The 21988-nt window shown below is 33.1% G+C and overlaps 1 protein-coding gene across 5 annotated transcripts in view; it reads left to right on the top strand.

Moving 5' to 3' along the window:
• Positions 1-3758: 3758 nt before the first annotated feature.
• The window catches only part of CrebB (Cyclic-AMP response element binding protein B), a 107041-nt gene continuing 88811 nt past the window's right edge, over positions 3759-21988 (top strand). For all 5 annotated transcript variants that reach the window (XM_072523445.1, XM_072523444.1, XM_072523442.1 and 2 more), the window contains exon 1: positions 3759-3877. The gene's annotated coding sequence lies outside the window, so the exon portion shown is untranslated. The remainder of the gene's footprint in view (positions 3878-21988) is intronic.

Below are 21988 nucleotides of genomic sequence, written 5' to 3'. Positions count from 1 at the left end.
CCTATACGTATAGCAGATTTTTTATTTGGATTTTCCACTTTCGGGTGTATCTTCCTTGCGGGGATTCTTACCTGGCCACCAAAGGTCTGCGGCGGACATCGTGTTGGTTTTTTGCTAGAAAATTATATTCATTGATTCACCTTTTATTAATTAATTAAATATTAAAGTTTCCATCCCGATGGGATTTTAACCCGGATTCCCTCCGGACTGACGTTAAGAATGAATTCTGTCCACTGCATTACTCAGGCTTTTGTTTTAATTGGATTAAGTTTTAAAGTAAATTTAAATTCTTCTTCTTCTTCCTACTTTTGTGTAGGTTTTAAAGCCTGTTTCTTCTGCAATAATAGCATAATAAATTGTTTAAATTATCACACCATCTTTTTCTTGATCTGCCAATACTTCTTCGTCCATTTAGTCACTTATCTCGTGCTATTCGTACTATCCTATCCTCTGCCATTCTACTAATGTATTCGTTCCACTACTGTTTCCGTTTTATCACCCATCCATTTATGTCTTTTATATTGCATGCTCTTCTTATGTTTTCGCTTCTCTCCCTATCCAACATACTTTTCCCTGATATTTGTCGGAGTATTTTCATCTCTGTTGTTTCTAGTAGTCGTCTCGTTTTAGATGTGTCAGGTCTTGTCTTCGCCTTATATAAGAATATAGGTCTAATTGCTGCTTTATAGATTCTTGTTTTTGTGTTTTGTCTTGGGTGTTTGTTGTTCCAGATTGAGTCATTAAGAGATCCCGCCGCTTTACTTGCTTTTAAGCTTTGTTGTCGTACTTCTTCTTCAACATCTCCGTAACTAGTTATATCTATTCCCAGATATCTAAACCTTGCTTCCTGCTTTATTATTTTCCCATCAATTTCGATTTTACATCGTAGTGGGTATTTAAATGTTGTCATACATTTGGTTTTTTCTGCTGATATTATCATATTGTATTTCTTGCTCATCTTCTGTCTCGGCGATTAATGCGGCGTAATCTGCATAATATAATATTTGGATTTCTTTGTTCCCCATTCCTTAACCATGACCGTTACGTACTGCTTGTATTATTTCGTCCATTATTATATTAATGAGAAGTGGGCTTAACGAGTCACCCTGTCTAACTCCGCTTTGTACTCGTATACACTGTGTTAGTTTTCCATTTATCTTTGCCTGTATTTGATTATGTAAGTAGATGTTTTCGATGGTTTGTATAATATTGATTGGCATGTTTCTTTTATACAGTAGGTGTAAGATGTCTTCGACTTGGATGTGATCGAAGGCCTTTGTCAGGTCTATAAAACATAGATATGCTGGTTTATTGTACTCGATGGCCTTTTCTGTGATTTGTCTTAGTACAAATACGCGGTCTACGCAGGATCTTCCGGATCTGAATCCTTGTTGTTCATCTGATAAAGTTGTTAGTTTATTGATTATGTTGGTTAGGACTTTTGTGGTAAGCTTAAGTGCGGTGTTCAGTAGATTTATATCTCTATAATTGTTGGGGTCTTCATTATCTCCTTATACCAGCGTCTGGTATCTTGCAGTGCAATATTAGTTTTTGTATAAGTTTTGTCATCTCTAGGGTTATACTTTCTCCTCCGTATTTTAGAAGCTCGTTGGTTATTCCGTCTAGTCCTGATGACTTTTTATTTTTGAGTGAATTTATGGCTATCTCTACTTCCTGAAAACTGATTTATATTTCGTGTCTTAATTCAGGTAAGTATTTTTGTGTTGATTATTATTTTCCTTTCATTTAAACAGTTCTGTCAGGTATCTTTCCCATTCGTTTGCTGGTATGTTATTGTATTCCTTCAATTCTGCCATTTCTTTCCGTTGGTTTCTTATAAATCTCCATATTTGTTTTTGTGTACCGTAGACGTCGCTTTCCATCCTTTTTGTAAACTTTTGCCAGTGTTCATTTTTTGTTCTTTTTACCAACTGCTTTGTTTTATTTCGTATTATTCTATAGGTGTCTCGGAATTCTGGAGTATTTGATGTTTTGTACTTCGTATGGATCTCTCGTTTCTGTTTACATTTCTCTTTTATTTCTTTTCTGAACCATTCTCTCAATTTGCGAAATGGAGAACTCATGGCTGGGGGTTATGAGCACGAGGACTGGGTGGAGTGAGTAGCTCAGAAGTCACGTTTATGCCCACAGCCGGTCCAAAGCCCGGATAAAAGAGGAGGGTTGATGGGCCAGGTTAGCATCCTACCCATTGTAAAAGAACACAATGCTCAAAGAACCGATATAAAGCCTCGGAACCAGACGGAACCTAAGAAATTTAAATTAATCAACATAAAATATAATCCTGTTAATAAAATTGAATACAGAATGTGGTTGGAATGAGGCTTATGCGGGATGTTCGAGTCAGCACATAAAACATTTTGGGTATAAACGCATAAACATTTTGGGTGGCGAACATCATCAAGACTCGATTGGGTATCGGCAACATCTGTATGTCGAATTTTGCAGGAAGTGTTCAGAGATTCAAGTATCTGAACAAAAAGTAGCAGATTAATACCGGGTAATTATCAGAAATAATCTTATCCCAGAGACTAGACGCTATACCATCAGAAGCGAAGTTTAACGGCAGATTTATAACCAAGAAGTTCTCTCCACATTCCTTGCGCCCTTTTAAAGGCGTGGTGATACTCTAAATATTGTTAGCTTGCTGTTTCTATTGCCTAAGATCCTGTGCCATATGGATGGCTTGATGTATGGATTTTCCTAACCAAGAAGTTAGTTCTAGATAAAGTCCCTAACTAAATAAATGAGCAGATTCGTGTGCTTGTCTTACAAAAAACTCAACCTGATAATTCACAGCAGGTCAACAACGAGTATCACGATAGCCCGGTGAGCTAAATTGTTCATGTCGTACAAGAGTTTAATAGAACAACCTAACTCAGCAGATCACCGCTACCAAGAATTAACCCTTATAAGAATCTAGGTGCGCTGTTACAAATAAATTGTGAACATTGAACTCCTACCCAATTATGTCGTAGAAGTCTATTAATTGGAATATTTGCATATGCTAATTTACTGCGCAACAACAGCAATTGCTAATGTTATGGGCATTAAGATCAGAACGCGACGAGGTACTAATATCGGAAGCACATTGCACTCAGGGAGAAATGACTCCCATGGAAGATTGAATTATTGCGTAGGGAAATTGGTCAAATCACGGATTAGATTCGAGGAATACGAAGTAGAAAAGTAATCAGAAGAGCTGAAGAAATAATACAACGCACTTCAAGACACTTATAATAGGATCCAAAAAACAGTCTAACCGTGCGTGGATACATCAAAACAAAAACTCTCCCTTTACTCAGGACAGCAAAGGAAGTACAAAATTAGTAACTACCCGAAATACGACAATACACTTTTTGAGCATGCCAAGAAGGAGTTCTATCGAAAACTCATTGACGCTGTAGAAACTGAAAATAAATAGTAACCAAGCCAAGAAGAAATTCAGGAGTTTTGGGGAAATCAATTTCAACGACCTAATCTTAACAATAATGAACAATGCTGGATGGATTGATGTAATTGATGATACTCCAACTAGAGTAATATTCTACTAAACAGCTACTGACTCAAAATACTAACTGGTTTTAGCATCAAAAATAATACTGTAGTGATGATTTACAATTTTTTTTTAACGCAAATGATATATAATAAAAACGCAAATAATATGAAGTTTGTTTGAATTTGAAGCCGTCCCTGTTGACAAGCCAATATCTTGCTCGTGATCCGCCATTTCTGTGACGCGCACTTGTGTTCAGAACTCGTCCAGTGACGACCGCCCTAAAATTTTGACGTGGCTACTACGTATCTCCCGTTTATCCACTCCGATTGCAGCAAGTTGGTGACGACGAATACGTAACTGGTAAGTACCCAGCTGAAGAATAATAACACACCGACATGGACCAGACACCCTTTTGAAGTTACTATATTTTCAAAATTTGGTTATTTATCCTTTTTAAAACAATAAGAAACGGTTTTAAGCTATACTATAAAATGTACGGAATATGGCGTCATATTGTCCATTTGAATTTAAATTTAGATTTTATAGAGTGTTGATTTAATGCAAAAATCCCAAAAAAATTTTTAATTGTCATGGACTGTTGGAGTTTCTATTTGGGTTTTGTTGTCATTAGTTTGAATCTGTTCAATACTTAACCTCACAATTTGGAATGACAGTCTCCCTAAAGTGTGAAAAACTTTTTAAATTTCCATTTGCGCATTTACTTTATGTATGTAAATAATTACATCACCGGTTCTAATTCCCGCACTTATATATCGATTTAAATAACAAATTTAAAAATAACTTTTGCAATATTTACACTGAAGCTACTTACAGGAAAACATTTCTTATCTGCTTTCCATAATAAATACATATTTTTGAGTATTAAAATTGAATTTAAACAATAGCATATTTGCAGTTAACATTCCAGCTGTTTTTGTTTTCATTCACGAGTATTATTTGCAGTTGTACTGCACTTTCTTTTATAGACACCAAATTTTATGTTTGTGTTTTGATTCATTGATATTTGAATTTATCAAATTTCCCATTCCCATAATAAAATTATTTTTATTTCTTTATAGTGAAGTTGTATTATTGTAAATATTGATGTTAGTCAATTTTTTAAATGAGAGGATTGTTAGTTTAACCTTGATAAATATAAATTGTTACACTAACTTTATAAATAAGAATTAGTGTTAAAGTAAAAAATAAAATTAGTATGGATCTATCCATTTATCTATGTATATATAAAATGATTTTTTAAATAAACGCCTAAACTTCATTTTAATGAGTCTTGATTGAATTGTAATCAATCTTATAGTTCTAGATTGAATGGTCCTGGGTTCTGGTATGTTTTTGACATGTTATTGTTGCTAAAATAAATGTGAGGGATTTCTGTTTCTTCTGCTGCAGCCAAAAATCTTTATTTTAAACTGACTTACTTAAATATATAAAAAAATGTTGCATTGTGATTCATAACATAAAATTTATTAAATATTGTTTGTATCATTTATTGTTGAATCTGAATGTTCATCAGTTATTTTTTTAATGAAGACCCCAATTTAGTCTTCTCGGAATTGCCCTCTTAGTTCACTTCACTTGGTTGTCAAGTTAGAGCAGATTTACTTTTCTTTTATGTTTCAGGGTGATATTTTTGTTTCCTAGATTTTTATCTTTATAAATCAAATACATGAACATATTTTAAACATATATTTGAAAGATTTTCAAACTATCAAGTTCAAGTGAAAACATAAAAGAGTTTTCTGTGCAGACCTGTGTCATTGTTGTAGAAGATTTTTATTCTCTAGATCAATAGCCTTATTTTTTGTGCTATATTAACTAAATATCTGTTCCTTGCTGACATTTTTATCACATACAATTAGCTTTCTTACAGGAGAAGATGCTGGACATCTTTTTCTTACTATTTACAGATAACAATTTTATAAACTTTGTTGATATGTGGTTTATATAATATTGTGTACATATACTTTTTATGCATCTACCTATTAAAAATTATATGTAGTGCAAATATTCATTTATGTAGTGTTGCTTTTGTTTCATTCCTCACTTTGGATTTATTGTAGAATCAGCTATTCCTTTTTGTTGTCAGTTACCATGATGCTTTCATGATCATTTCTTTTACCATAACTACTTCTTTCCTCTTTATTTTCTTAGTTTTGTAATTTGCTGCATGTGTTTACATCATGTTGCTTTTTCTATGTCTGTATTTTTGCAATTTTTTTTAAATATATAAAATAGCTCAGTTTTTAAAAAATGAAAAATGTTAGTTTAAGTAACAAATAGCTACATTCTTTGGGGTTAATGATTGAGAAGTATAATGTTTTTTCTGGATACTATAAGTGTGGTTTAAACAATGGAGATCAACACCAAACCCTAATAAATGACAGGTCCTATTGTTTATTTACAAAATAAAGGACACTTCACCTACCATTGCTAGGTCTAATTATAGTGAAAATCCTAGGGAGTTGACTGCCTGCTTGCGAAGACCTAATATGCCACCCCTCTAGAAAATGTTTCTTAAGTTTATTAATTCTTAACGATGACACATAACTTATAGACCCATCTAAGAATACAAAGTAAAACACTAATAAAAATGTCAATAAAATTTTAAATGTAAAAGTTTATTTTTTGGCCAGTGAAAAAATATTTTACCAAGATACTAAAAGAACAAAAATAAAATCTTTTACATAAAAGACATTTTATAATTAGAAATAAAAAACAACAGTATTCACTTAGAAAATACAATCTAATAACAAAGAGTACTTTTCCTAATAGATATTTATATAAACTAACTTTTCTGGCTTTCTAGGAAGTAAGTCAATAATTTCGATGGTATCAATTTTTTCAGAAAATTCAGATTCAATAGAGATCATGGCCAAATCTGGAAGCTTTTCTTGTGCCGTATTAATTCTTAAGTAATTTTTAATAATTTTTAATTTTCTGAAACTTCTTTCGCCTGAAGCCATAGAAACAGGTGAGGTTAAACATTTTTTAATGCCAGAGTAAAATTTGGAAAACAGAGAATGAGATCATTTTTGACTATAATTTCTACTATTTCAATTGGCTGCTTTTCACCTGAAGTTACTTCATTAAAGAGTTGTTTACTGTCTATATCTTTCACGATATTTTCTTCCTCCTGTAGCTGTAACTTAATATCTAGGTCCACGAACGCTTTTATAAAGGTATCATTAGATATGTTATGAAACTTATACCAAAAGCAAAATATTGAATAGAAGTCAGATAATAAGGTAAATCCTTTATGTACTGGAGATAATGTGTTCAAGAATTGCAAAATTTAAGCTTTGAGATACGAAATTCAGGATCAATACCTGGATCTTTAAAAAATGTCTAAAACTAAAATGTTTTGGCAATTGGTAAAAGAGATTAAGGGTAATTCTAAAAATCAAGGTAATTTCTATGTGGAGGGTGGCCCTCAGGTGCTCTCTAAAGAAATAAATCAATTTATGGCAAAAACAGCGCCAGAAGCTGTAAAGAAAATAAAACATGTAAAAAAATTTCAAATTAATATTGAACAAAATAATCAATGCACGTTTTTAACTCCCGTTTCAGAGAAAGAAATAAGTCACATAATAAATAACTTAAAAGACAAGCATAGCTCTGGTTATGATAAAATATCAACCAACTTAATTAAATATGTTTTATCAGAGATTTCTCTTTCTTTTATAGTTAATGCTTCTTTTAGGCAAGGTAAATTTCCTCAAAGTTTAGAACTGGCAATTGTCAAGCCCCTACATAAAAAAGGTGATGTAACTAAGATGGAGAACTATAGACCAATAAGCTTTCTTCCATCATTCTCAAAAATATTTGAAAAAGCAATATATTTCAGACTACAAAACTTTTTTACTACAAACAACTTATTTAGTAGTTCACGGCATGGTTTTTTCGCAGGTAGATCTGTTGAGGCAGCTAAGTACCTATGATTTTATATCAAAAATTTTAGAAAAACTAGAGTCAAAGATGAAAACACTAGGTGCTTTTTTGGACCTATCTGAGGCTTTCGATAGCCTAGATTTTGTTCTTTTATTACAAAAATTACATCTTTATGGAATACAAGGACCGGCATTAAAATGGATAAAATAATTTCTCGCAGATAGGTCGCAAAAGGTATGCCTGGAGAAAAGAGGAGCCATGGTTTACCCTGAACAGATCAATTTAAAATTAGGCATACCATAGGGGAGTGTCTTGGGGCCTTTTCTCTTTTTGTTCTAAATAAACGACCTTCCAAATGCGGTGGTTAGTAGTTCCTCGAACCTTGTAAATTTCGCTGATGACTCAAATGTGCTTTTCTGGGATAAAACATTAGAAACACTCCTCACAGTGGCAGAGCAAATTCTAAACAAGGCTAAACAGTGGTTCAGTGGAAATCAGTTGTTGCTACTGATAAGACAGTTTTTGTTTACTTTAGAAGCAGCCAGTCATGAGAACAGTTTCCAGATACAATCAATTTTCTATCACAAAACACGGAACCTGCTAGATCAGTTAAATTTCTTGGTCTTGATATTGACCAGAATCTGAATTGGGAGGAACAAATACAAAATACAACAAAAAAAATGAATAGAGCCTGCTACTCATTAAGAGTGTTAAAGAGCTATGCAAATATATTATGCAAACTTTTATTCTGTTATGCGATATGGAGTAATCTTCTGGGGTGCTGCAGTAGATAGCTAAACTGTCTTTATAGTCCAAAAAAAGGCAGTCCGGGTGATCTTAGGACTAAAGGCGTGAGAATTCTGTAGAGAACGATTCAAATCACTCAATATACTCACTTTCTCAGCCATCTTTATATTTGAATGTATTATGTTCCTTTTCAAAAATTTTACTTTATTTATCACTTGTTTTATCACCTGCTTCCCAATCATGAATATAATACAAGAAGCCTTAATTTGAATTTGCCACTTCACAGATTGTCTATAACAGACAGAAGTCCTTTGTATGCGTGTGTTAAATTTTATAATAGTCTAACATCTGACATTCAACAGGAAACACACTACAGAGCTTTTAAAAGAAAGGTTTTTCAACACCTAGTTAACATTGAGCCCTATACTGTGGCGGAGTACCTAGCCTATCCTTCTCCCTGATCAGCATATTTGTAATATTAATATATTTTAATGTGTGATGTCAATATATATATATATATATATATATATATATATATATATATATATATATATATATATATATATATATATATATATATATATATATGAAAGTAACTATTTATTATTATAATTATATTATAATTTACTATCAGAGAGAGGTCTCTGGACTTCTTGTTACTTCATATATATATATATATATATATATATATATATATATATATATATATATATATATATATATATATATATGTATATATATATATAGATATATATATGTGTGTGTATATATCTATCTATATATGTGTATATACAGTGAACGGCTAAATTATGGAATATTTTAATCAATTTTATTGATCTCACGAGAATCGTAAAAAATGGCAAAAATCGCGGCACGTTAATTTATTTAACACGTTTATAAAAACTGAGTTTATTCTCGGCAAAATACAAAAACTGCACATGAAAGCTGCACTTTTTGCCTTTTAAAACTAATCTTGATTTTTGTCGATAGGATATTTGAATAGAAAAATATTGAATTTTTACCGTTAAGCTGATACCAATTTTATTGAACATTCGTTTCGTGCACGTAACTGACATGCAAAATCGACGGTCGCTTCAAGCGTTGTGGTTTATTCTACACAAAAAATGCTTATAAACATTTTTGTATAAAATTATCTCAGATACGTTTTTTATTTAAAACATTTTTTCCTATGGTGTACAGATTCTTAGTAAATTATTTTTTTTGCGTTTTTACCCCAATGCGAGGTAGGTTTAGGGGGAAGCCCGGGGGTAAGAGTGGTAAACCTTTTTTGGGGTCCCAAATTCAGCTTGTTCGCATGATTTTTAGGGGTCAACTCTCTGACGACTGGAAAAAAACCGTTGGACTCTAATGTCCTTTTTTGATCGCGGATCTGTATTTTCTTAATCTTATCTTAATTTCATTTTCTATTGTTTGTTAGTGTTGCTTAAATTAACATTTTATGCATTTAAAATGTTAGTTAATAAAACGTAGTCGATTTTAAAATGAATGGCTGATAGGACATAACTGTATCAAATTGTTTTCATGACATTCATAGATAATTGCTAATATTTTCGTACTAAAAGATTCACACAGTTCTTTTAGTTAATGTAAAATATTTTCGTAATGAACAAAATAATCTTCAAAACTAATCGATAGTGGTGTTGGCACATTACGTGAAACACTGAGTTTCACTACGCGTCACGACCGTGAGCGTGAGTAACCTCGGACGTGAACGATAGATTGTGACTGACTCACGACAATTCCCGTTTGTATGCTCCCCCGCCCAGTGCATCAGTTGTGACTGTTTATGTTAGGGGACTAATCTCACTAATCGAGCAGTCAATTAATTTGGGTGCAGACCTTGGTAAACATATATGAAAAACATATTAGCTTAAAACACAATATACAATGCAGTTTTTTCACTTTATCATTTGGAAATATAAATATGGCAAACGAAAAAAACTAGGCTTTAGGGGTTGAGTGCCAATGTAGAACAATAAAACTCACAACTTTCTTTGGGAGCCAATTGTTAAGTCTCATTTAGCTCAGTCTCTCAGGTGTGAAAACTTCTTCTTCTTCTTATATAGACATGACTGTCTGTTTTTTAATGTGCCTCCAGTAAGTTGTCGTTCCATCGTTTTCGTGATCCACTGATCGTCTTCCTATTGGGGAAACCGTCTGTTGCCGTCTTTTCTAATCTATTTGTTGTCATTCGGCTTATATGATCGTTCCATTCTTCTCTTCAATAGTGAAGAAGTGTGTGAAAACTTAGTGGAAGTAAATTTGAAAAATGAGTTTGGCTGGGACGAATAAACCGAGACATTAACTAATAATATTTATTGTACATAAATAAATATAAAATTTAAATTTTCTTATTAAATCAAAATTAAACTAAACAAATCTTGCCTATAGCTTTACATAAAAAGATTTTTAAATGATACTTATGGTTTCTGATGTTGTCTTTAAGTATTTAGACAGGATTGCAGAATGTAGTCGTTAGTTGCTGATGTAGCTGAATCCAGATAATTTCATGTTTGTATCTTCAGGTGGCCATCGAGTTCTGAATAGCAGCTGCAGTTGTTATTGCATGGTCTTTCACGAGGCTCAGGAAGTTTCACCCATGCGGTTTCGATATGTTCCACCAAAAGGTGGACAAGACGGTACGCAAAGGCGGTACTTACATGTTAAAAAACAAGAACAACCAGCACCAAAACAGAAAGAGTAATGTGTTAAAAAGTTTATTTTCAGTGTGAAGCTTGTGAGGTTAAGTTTCTGAAAAATAAGTTCTGTCGGTAGGCGTTGGCGTGGTGTGTGAAAATAATAAAAAAAAACAAAATAAAGTCAATAAGTATGGAAAATCGACACGGAATTATTCCTTTCAATGGAAGTGGATTTGATAATTGGAAATTTCGTCTGTATTCTGTGTTGAAAGCAATGGAGTTAAATGCTGTCTTACATGAGGTACCGGCTAGTACCCGAGATAATGATTGGAATAAGAAAAATCATAAAGCCTGTATGGTGATAATTCAAAGTGTGGTAGGCTCCCACTTAGAGTATGTAAAAGAAACAGAAGTTGCCCTTGAAATGATAACCAAATTAGAAGCCATTTTTAGCAAGAAAGGTATGTGCTCTGAATTTTATTTACTGAAGGAATTAATAAATCTAAAATATAAGGCCAAAAAACTAAAATAATAAACTGCATATTGATAATGAATTAGTTAAATTTTATTGAAGATATTAATTGTATAAGAGACGAATTATAAGCTTAAAAGAAACACGTGCGGAGGAGGTTATGTATGTATAAAAAGAAGTTAAATTATAAAACGACAGATATAGACAGAAATAGTATATTACTTTATGAAGCGGAGAAGCATGACTTTTCTTGACGCGCCCGATATTACGCGCCGAACGAAGTGAGGCGTGTAATAGAGGGCAAGTCAAGAAAAGTCGCTTCTTTGCCGAATAAAGTATACTATTTTTTCTTCAAACGTAGCAATTTTCAACCATAAATAGTACAATTCATACGCTATTTTTACTCGAAATTAACTGTGACAACTATCAAAGTCGTCTAGATGTTAGAAATTAAAATAATTAAGTCGTCGGTGGGTTTTGCGTCTCCCTGGTTACAGTTGTTTGACAGTTGTTTTCAATTATTAAATACAGCTTATTGTTGTTGCAACCGCAAGCGCAAATTTAGTGCGAAAATGGAAAACCTAAACGAAATTGAGTCCGCGGCTAATGATGCAGTAGAACGTTTGGGGCCCTCCAAGTCCGATAAGAACGATAATGCTCAAAAAATTTTAAACCCTCATGATTCGCCAACATCGGGAATGATTGCTGAAAGTTGTTCTCGACCATCAGTATCATCAACAATTACCAATGCGTATCAAGAGTCGGGAACATTTTTGCACGGTTTCAATTTTGAAAATGCCTCATTAACTAATAATTGTACTTTTAATATTACTATAAATAAAAATGATGTTTAATTGTTGTTAATGACATTTGTATTGTTGCTTTGTGACATGATTCATATTGTTGCCATGACAACATTTTTTCCTCCGCCGTAAAGAAATGGAAAAAAAACTGCTGCCGGCGGAGACATCAAACTTTGACAGGATCAAGTTAGATAAGTAATGTCATCATTAATTGACGTTTGAAGAAAAAAATAATTAACTAGAAATGTAAGTAGGTATCCACCCCAGGAAAATATTTAATAATATAAATGAATTTTCAATAGAGAAATACCTTTTTGTAGATGAACAGCAACTTCCCCTTCTATTTTGAAGTACAACTGACAATGACTGACATGATAGAGCACAGAGCAGAGTTGCCAAATGACAGATATACTTTGTCTATTAAAGTGAGGCATAGAAATTTATACGTTCTATGTCTGGGACAGAATAGACTGGAGTCAAATACAGGAAGTATAACTGAAATAAATGAACATTGAAAATGAAACATAAAGATTAAATAGGATATTTAGTTGATTGAAGAGTTGAATTAAAAGTTGAGCGCCAACTATTTTTAAAATAAAAATAGTAAAATGAAAGATACAGTTAATAGATGAATAAAATCAAAAGAAAAATTGAAATAAAATAATTATAAAAGAAAATAACAAACGTGTGACGTTTATAACGTTACAATCTGATTTTCATGGTATGCATTCACATGGTAGCCAACATTAACGATTCTAGAACATATCCCACTCAACGAAATGAATGTTTATCATTAGTGCACCAGCTACTGCTAGAGTAAAAGTTTTATGCAAGTTTTTAGAAAAGTTGAAGAAGTGGGTCTGGACAAAAGATATGATACTTTCTTAGGTCCAGTTTTACAATCCATGGTAAACTTCTTGGATATGGTAACCAACTAGTCAGACTGAACCTTATACCAATGTGTCCTTTTTTTATGTTTCTAGAAAGGTCACCAATGGATATACTGCGAACGGCAGCTAGATGGTTGGTGGAAAGTCAGTCTTGGGTTCGAAACTAGCTTTTGGAATTACTTGGTTCAACAGAACACATTATCAGAGATAAGTTAAGATAGATAGATATGGTAAAATTACCAAACATAAGTAGACAAAGATAGAAACACGGTGCCAATTAACTTTTTGTAAATAAAATGAGAATGTTAAGAAACCTTAGATCTAGCAGGAAGTTAGGAAACAACAAACTATGTTCTGAAAACCGAAAATGTAAAGGGTATGGGAGTTATTATATGGGGATTGATTAAATGTTGTCACACACTAGAAAGAAATAATAAATATGTCCGGTGGAAATAGTCCACACACTTACCTGAGACTGATACTGCCTGATTTTTCATTCTGGTGAAACAATAGCTATCAAATGGTTTAAATTTAATATTTATTTAGGTAACTTATTGATAGTACAATAAAGAAAATAAATACATTATTAAAAACAAAAACAATTTATTCTTGGAAATCATAGAATGGTATAAAACTCTTCTTCAACTTGAACCATTTCATCATTTGTTTGATATATTTTCAATTCTTGAAGTTGTTGCTCTCGTTAATTGGTTTGACTTTTTAATGATTGTTTATTCTAATGTGATGACAAATTTTATTATATCTTCGTGTACCTACTCTGGTACTTAATATTAATTCAACAGTTGGACAAAGATATGACTCTACACTTTTATAACAAATTTCGGGAGATTTATTGTATGATTTAGGAATAAATCTGTATTTAGCTTGAAGAAAGATATATTATGCGACGATCTATTATTTCTAATAGAAATACACCAAGATGATTGCACTTAAAAAAACATCGACTTATATCGCGAGAGGAAGCATGTCCCACCCCTAAGAGAACAACTCCAAAAATGATTTCTCTTCCTTCAGGAGATTCAAAACTCCCCTAATAAATACCAGTGACACGCTTTTAATTCCTAAAATTAGTAGTTTGTATGAGTTGGAAACTTTCTCCTCATTGAGATTTCTTATTTAGGGAAAGGGTTCTTGAAAAGAAAGTAGTGTGATTAATTTAGGGCCAGAAGTTAGAAAATGTAGTGTAACTAATTGGGGACGCTACACAACAAATGTCGGTGACGAAGTGTTGCAGGTTTCGATAGACCTTACTCTCAATAGAAATATGTTATGCTTTCACCGGTTGTCCAAAAAGACGTAAAGAGATTTCAAAGCGTCATGCTTTCTCAAATTAGTTGAAAAGTTGAAAACGCATTGACTTAGTGGCGTATCAGTATGTTGGGGAATTATATTTACAAGAATAAAAAGAGAGACTTAAAATTAAAAAAATGTTACAATTTGCGATAACGAATGTCTATATTACAATTCAAATGGAATCTCCGGGAAACTTAAACTGTAGTTTATATTCCATGCCATCCTAGTCACCGTGTTACATGTCATATTAGTAACATAAACGTTACTTTTGGGTAGTTAGAACTAAAAATCATCACATAAAACTCAGTGATTAAAATTCTTTAAGATTGGTTCAGCTTTTAGAAAATTTGTATATTTATATATTTCTGTTCCCGCTATTCCCGAATGTCTAGTGTATCGTCGTTTTGATGAGTATTAATAAAATTAATCAGTTTTGGCAAAAGTTTTTGTGCATCAAGCTCGGAATCAACTTTTATCAAACTCAAGCAAATAGGGTTCTGAAAGGTGAGTCTATTAAATCGCTCACCAAACTAGAACTCTGCCCCATTAAATATTGGTATTTGGTTTAACTGTAGTTTATCTATTTGCTTCAACTTTATTTGGACAATTTTCAATATCGGGATGTATAATTCATCGATGGTTTTCCTTTCGAGTTCATCAAATATTTTTCATCATCCAATTGAATTCTTCTTTGCACTTCTTATTATTGTGTTAACTTTGTTGGTAAACATGAGAACTGGTGGCAAATTATTGCGAAGTAAACCTTTGAAAGAGGAGAAATACTGTTGTAGTTCTAAATGGAAAGAGTTTGCGATTATAGGAGGAACATCTTCACGTAGAAAGACGAGAAAGGATAGGGCAAGTTCAGAAAAATAAAACGTTACTTGATTGAACCTGTAACAAGCACAGTATACGAAATGTACGCAGCAAATGCTTTTTCAACCATTGAAAGCTTTCGAAGTGAATTGGTTCAAACAGAAATTATTTCTTGTTCAGCAAAACACTTAGATTATTCCTCAAAGCTAATAATTTTGACTATAAAACAGAGTGTAGAAAAATGAAACGCAACTTTGTATATTTAGATGAGACCTGGTTTGATACTCATGGCATCGTAAGAAAAGCTGGACAAATATTAATAAACATGTTCAAATGCAGTAGTAACTTCCAATCAAGGACAGAGGATTATTATTTTACAGTGCGTTGGAGAAAATGGATGGAACAACGATACATTATTTATATCAGCCAAAAAATTTAAAGATGCGTGTTTAGACTACCACAAGGATATGGAAAGTACAATACTCGAAAAAACTCTTCTCCCAAAATTGTCTAAAAATAGCGTAATAATTGTCATGGCACACACTTTGCATCATTCTCGATTCCTCAGAAAATTTTCAAATACTACTTCTAACAAACCACAAATTAAAAAGCTTCTATTTGAGGAACATTTGTATTTTGATGATTCGTATAGTAACTAGCAGTTGTTTGAAAGTTGATATTAATAATAAATATCAAAAGGAATAAGTTGTTGATAAATGTGCTTGCAATAATTGGCATACCGTGCTTAGACTACCTCCTTACTTTTGAGTTCTAAACCCAAATGTGTGTGCTCATCTAAAAGGACATATAAGAAGAGGAAATGTGTTTCCGGAATTTTCGTGAGCTGTTCTCAAATCAAGGAGTAGGAAAAATTCAACGAAAACCTGGAAAAATGAGTATATGAAGTATATTCCATCAATGAACAAATTAGTTATAAATGACTGTGATAATAGTGTAATTGAGTGATAACAGTGATAATAGTGATGCTGCGTAAATTAGTAAGTAGTTTGAATTAACTTTTTCTAACTTTAGAATATAGGTATCTATTTATTAACAACTTTTTTCATATGCCTATTTTTTATATCCTTTATACAATATGAAGATTCTAATACTATATATACTTGTATACATATATATATATATATATATATATATATATATATATATATATATATATATATATATATATATATATATATATATATATATACAGTATGTCGAATTAGGCCGGCATCATATGGGAAACTTTTTTATTATTAATTTTAGGAAAAAAAGTTATTCTTTATAAAAAGTTGTGCATGGTCTTAAAACCTAAGATGCAACCAATCAGATATCAAATTTTATCAATCTGATAGTTGCATCTTAAGTTGTAACCAGGCAGAGTTTTTTATAAAGAACAACTCTTCTTCGTAAAATTAATAATATAAAAGTTTCCCATATGATGATAACTTAATTGGACACAATTTGGATACCAAATGTATCGGAAATCTAACCAATACGCCATCCCTAATGTGCGTATCTAGAGGTTTTTCTAGAGTCTTCAATACCAATGATATCAGAATTATCGTAGCTTTTTCTATCCGATTTTGAGAGATTTGGATGTAAAAAGTATCCTTATGAGCCTCCGTACTTTTGGTATGTACGAGGGTTGTCTTTTTAGTTTTGGATATAGCCATAAAGACATAAAATATATGGACTTAAAGTACTTTATTGCTTCTCAAATTATATCCCACCAAGATCAATACACTTTTGCATACGTTCAAATTAATTGGTTAATATATATATTACAGGATCCAACTTGTAAATACAATACATTTTGGAGACGAGGGTATTTCCGTTCTCCTCCGCCAATCCTCCCGGTCCAAGGCATGCTCCTCCTGTCTCGATTCCATCGCTCTTCTAATTCCTTCATGTCATGAGCGCCGAGGTTTACGTCTTTTTCTTCTTCCAGCGGGCTTCCATCTGTGAAGTTTTTGGTGTCAACGTTTGTCAGGCATTCTCAATAGGTGTCCAAACCATTTTAAACCTTTTCTTTCTATTCTGTCAATGACCGTTTCTGTAGCAATCATGTTATTTCTTATAGATTCGTTGGTCTTCCTTTCCAGCCTTGATGTTCTAGCACTTCTTCTTAAATAATCCATTTCAACTGTCCACAATCTTCTCTTCAGTTCTGCATTAATTGTCCATACTTCAGAGCCATAACAAAGAACTGATTCAACCATGGTTTGCCCTATTCTTTTTTTGTTCCTTTTGGAAATGTTGCGATCCCACCATAAGGAGTTCAGACATCCTATAATTTTACGTCCCTGGATAAATCGGTGTTTAATTTCGGTTTTTTCCAAGCCGTTCTTATCGATGAATACACCTAAATATTTAAATTTTTCCATTTGTTTGATTTCCACGTCGTCGTCTATCAACACTTCAAACCTTACATCTGAATTGATAACTAATTGGTAAAACAGTTATTCCAGTCTTCAGTTGAAACCTGCAAAATCGCTGTTTTAAAGGCATCGATGGCTTCTTTTGGCTACTGGAATCGCTGCCCACGCATTGAATCCTTGATCTTTGGGAACATGAAGAAGTCGTTGTGGCTTAGGTCGGGGCTATACGGTGGATGGTTTAAAAAGTCGATGTTTTGAGTCAGTGTGTTGCATTGTCCTGATGTAGTATGATTCGCCGTTGTGTGTTGCTTTGTCGGAGTTTCGCGATAAATTCTGGTAAACAAACGGTTATACATCAATCAGAAGTAACCGTTCTTCGATCTTCTAAAGCAAAATTTTGACACAAAAGTTGCGACCATTTTCTTTGACACACTTCGAGAACGGATCCTTTTTGTTGGATTTTCTTCATCGTTAAAGATCCACCCAGCGGATTGGTGTTTATTTTCCGGTTCGTAGGAGTAAATCCAAGATTCATCGCCACTAACAATACTATAAACGTTTTTTGAGCTTCCTTTGTTGAACAGTTCCAATGTTTTTTGACACCATTTGACACGAACCTCTTTTTGCTCTTCTACGAGCAAATGAGGGATTCAATCGGAGACCAACTTCGTAACACCTAGTTCTTCATGTAGGATCTTTTGGATCGAGGTCTTTGAAATGAGCAAAAACGCATCTATCTCCCGGTATGTTACACGGCGGTCATCCTTAATTAGCTGACGAACTGCATAAATGTTTTGCTGCGTTACTGCTGTTTTGGCTGGACATGGCCTGGATTATTCGCTGAGACTGGAGCCACCACGTTGAAATTCGCATTAACAGCGGGAAATAGTTCACTGGTGTGATGCTTCATTCCCAAATACAGAAACCATTTCAGCGAGACATTGCTGTTCTGATAATCCTCTCCAAAAATTGTAAAAAATTATTGCTCGAAAATGTTTTCGGTTAAGATCCATTTTTCGACCGACTTACTAATTTCAAAAATTCACTGTATCTACACGACTTGTTGTATCGCAATGAAACTCTCGATTTATGTCAACAAAAGATTGAGGTTACATTTGTGCCGGAAAGCTAACTAAGCTAATCTGTAGTATCATACATAATTTTTTGTACAGATCGTTTCCCTTCTGTAGAAGTATTGAATAAATTCCGCCCGGACCCCTTGATTTATATGGTTCAAAAATGAGTTTGTTGTCAATTTGATTTTCTACTGATCTACCACTTCTTTTGCCACACGCCAGTTTTCCCTAGAACCATAAGTTATGGTCTCCAGTCCAGTGCGGTGTTATGTGTCTAGTGATATCAGTTTTGTTTCAGACTCAAGACCCTGAAAAGATCTTTCAGGTTCTCTTAACCATTCTGAGTGTATTCACCTGAATCCCTTCTTTCAGTAGAATTGACCGTTCTCCTGTTATTCTACGAGTTTTTAAAATTGTTCGTTAAATATGAAATTGTCACCTTAAATGAGTTATAACTCGGTTTTATTAGGCTCACAGCAAAAATAAAAAAAGTAATCTCTTTGATTTTTATAAGCGACATTTTATCCCTTAACAGTTTTTTCGATAAAATGTTAAATTTTTCAATTATTCGTTAAAAATCGATTTAAAACATAAGACAAATTTGAATTTTCAATCACAAATAAGTCTAAAAGTATTAATTTTTCGAAAAAACTCTATAGAACATTTTTTGCTTAGAATATCGATTTTTAAGGTTATTTTCAATTTTAAGGTTCCAATTAACCAAAATAAAAGCACACCTCGGCATAGGGTCGATTTTGCTTGTTAAGGTATTCTCGAGTTGTTGGTAAAATTTCAAGAAAATCTATGCATCTTGATGTAATTCGGAGTTAAAAACCTTGGTATACTGCACTATATTGTTTATACAAAGACCTTGAAAAATAGTATTATATTTCTTACGTCAATGGGTGATTTATAATGCAGATATGACGATACTCTGTTCATTTTATTATCGCACATGCAGGAAGTACCTACCAGCATTTCAAAATATTCTTTTATTGGGCATTTATATTATTACGATTAGAATATTCTGATTTACTTTAATATACAACACTAAATGGGGATAAATATAAGAGAAATATATACGATAGTTACAAGTTGTACTTTCTATTGAAGAACAGTACTGTCTTTTTATTGGGAAATTATATAAATTGAAATATAAATTAAAATTTTTTATTTTACCCAATTAGAAAACACTTCGGACTAAAATTATTGTATCTTTTTAAAAGTTTCTATTATAGAATTAAACGTGGAAAAATGAATGGGGTTCTAATTAACAATACTATCTATGATATTTCCCACCCGACAGTGGAGTCCTGTAACTACAATCAAACATGGAATGCTAAACACTCTTGTCGCAGGTAAAGCTCATAACATAATTAGAAAAATCAAAAAAATGTACATACACATCTTTGGTGTTAGTGAGATGAGATAGCCGGGAATAAATAGAATAAAAATAGATGGATATTATAGGTACTAACTTGGAAACAATGATATACACCACTATAATGGGGTAGCCATAATAATATATGAAAACTGTAACAAATCAGTAAAGAATTTTGTGCCACACAGATAGAATTGTTATGATACAGATTAAAGCCTACCCTAAAGACATAAACCTTATTCAGGTGTACGCAACTATGTACTTCTGAAAAGTCTGTAAACAGGGTTCACAACTTCTACTCTGATAACGCGCACTACTGACACTCCGGATACAGCCAGGATTGCGGCTGGTCGGATCCGGCTAATTTTACATAGGTTGTAATGAGCCTACGCGCACATGGCCGTTGCAGCCAGCTGGCCTAACCGGCTACATTTCGTCGATATGACCAGCTTCCGGCCAGTTGGTCGTTGCGACCAAAGTTAGTATGTATGCTTATGGAGCAACGCGCACGACGGACAGAATGCGGCCAGAAAGTGGTCTGTACGTGTAGTGTATAGTTTGTGTTGTATAGGACTATTTAAAAATTTGGACTTGCCCAATATTTTTTTCCTTCCGTTTTATTATACGATTATACATATACACAGCAGCGGCTACCACCGTGACATCCATCTCGTAATTGTAAAGAAAAATTAATGTAGAACGCCTGGCCGGAGATGCACCCAACGTAGAAGCAGCATGTTGCTGGCCGCAAGGCTGGTCGCATTATGATGTGCGACCATGCATGTATATACATGACACAACAATTATAACAGATAATAATTGATTACTGATGGATCAAAAAACAGAAGATGAATGGGTAAAATACATACAGGAATTTTTTAAGAATAAGAGAACGGAACCAGAGTTAAGAGAAAAATACCGTCACTAAATATATTAAATTCTGAAATATCTCATGTAATAAAACTAGCCAAACCACAAAAAGTGGCAGGTCCCGATGACATATATGTAGAAATGTTATACTCTTAGACGAAGAAAGCCTAAATATACATCAACTAGTTAACAAAGGTATACAAAAGAGCAGCCCTCCCGCAGACTGGTTGGAATCAATATTTATTCCAATACTCAAAAAGAATGGCACCAATAAATGCTCCCATTTTATACCATCCCATATTTTATACCGTCGATGTTCGGGTTCAGTTCGGGAACAGTTCGGGTTCCGTCCAAGAGTTGGGGACCAGAGAGACCCTCTTTAGTCTTAAAGTGCTATTATAAAAATGCAGAGATCAGACAAAAGATGTTTATATGTAAAAAACTCGAACATCGAAGTAAAACACTTCTGTTATTATTGGTATATTTAATTAAAATTAAATTTAAACTACGCCATGAAGGGGAAAATTGATGGAAGCATAGGTCCAGGTGTCAGAAGATGTTCATGGTTGAAAAACATCAGCGAGTGGAGGCTCTCGATACTCAATTCTTATCGAGAGCTGCACAGAATTGGTGTTGACCTTCAGAAATGAAGAGGGCCAGATTTTTATTCAATGAATAATAATCTATCGCATTAGTGTGATGTCATTTCGATATATTTTTTTAAGGTATCTTCAATTCTAAACAAACTCATTGAGATTGATATAATTCTATTATGATATTTTCACAGTATCATTTTAAATCCCACTATTATTTTACTATAAACTATTTTTGAAGTCTTGAGAAAACGATGTTAGATCAGCGAAAACATGGTCAATTTGTACACCACTTTCAAACAATCCATATAAGAAGTGTTTAAAATAGTGGTTTGTGATAGCTGCCACATATTTATGTACCCCACTGAAGCATGCACCGGGTTGAATGTATCAGAATTAAGAGCTATTGTAATTCAAAAACGAACCATGATTGTTTTCAGGTAGGCCAAGCAGAAAAGCATTTAAAAGCGCCCAACTCTTTTAAGTAAGACAAATCGAAGAGCTTGTTTTAAAAATTAAGGTTATAAAAGGAGCTGTAATCTGTCATAAATCAAAAGTG

Source organism: Diabrotica undecimpunctata, chromosome 2 (assembly GCF_040954645.1).
Source record: "Diabrotica undecimpunctata isolate CICGRU chromosome 2, icDiaUnde3, whole genome shotgun sequence".
Lineage (NCBI taxonomy): Eukaryota > Metazoa > Arthropoda > Insecta > Coleoptera > Chrysomelidae > Diabrotica > Diabrotica undecimpunctata.
Note: the sequence above shows the minus strand (reverse complement) of the source record. Positions and strands in the feature narration are given on the sequence as shown.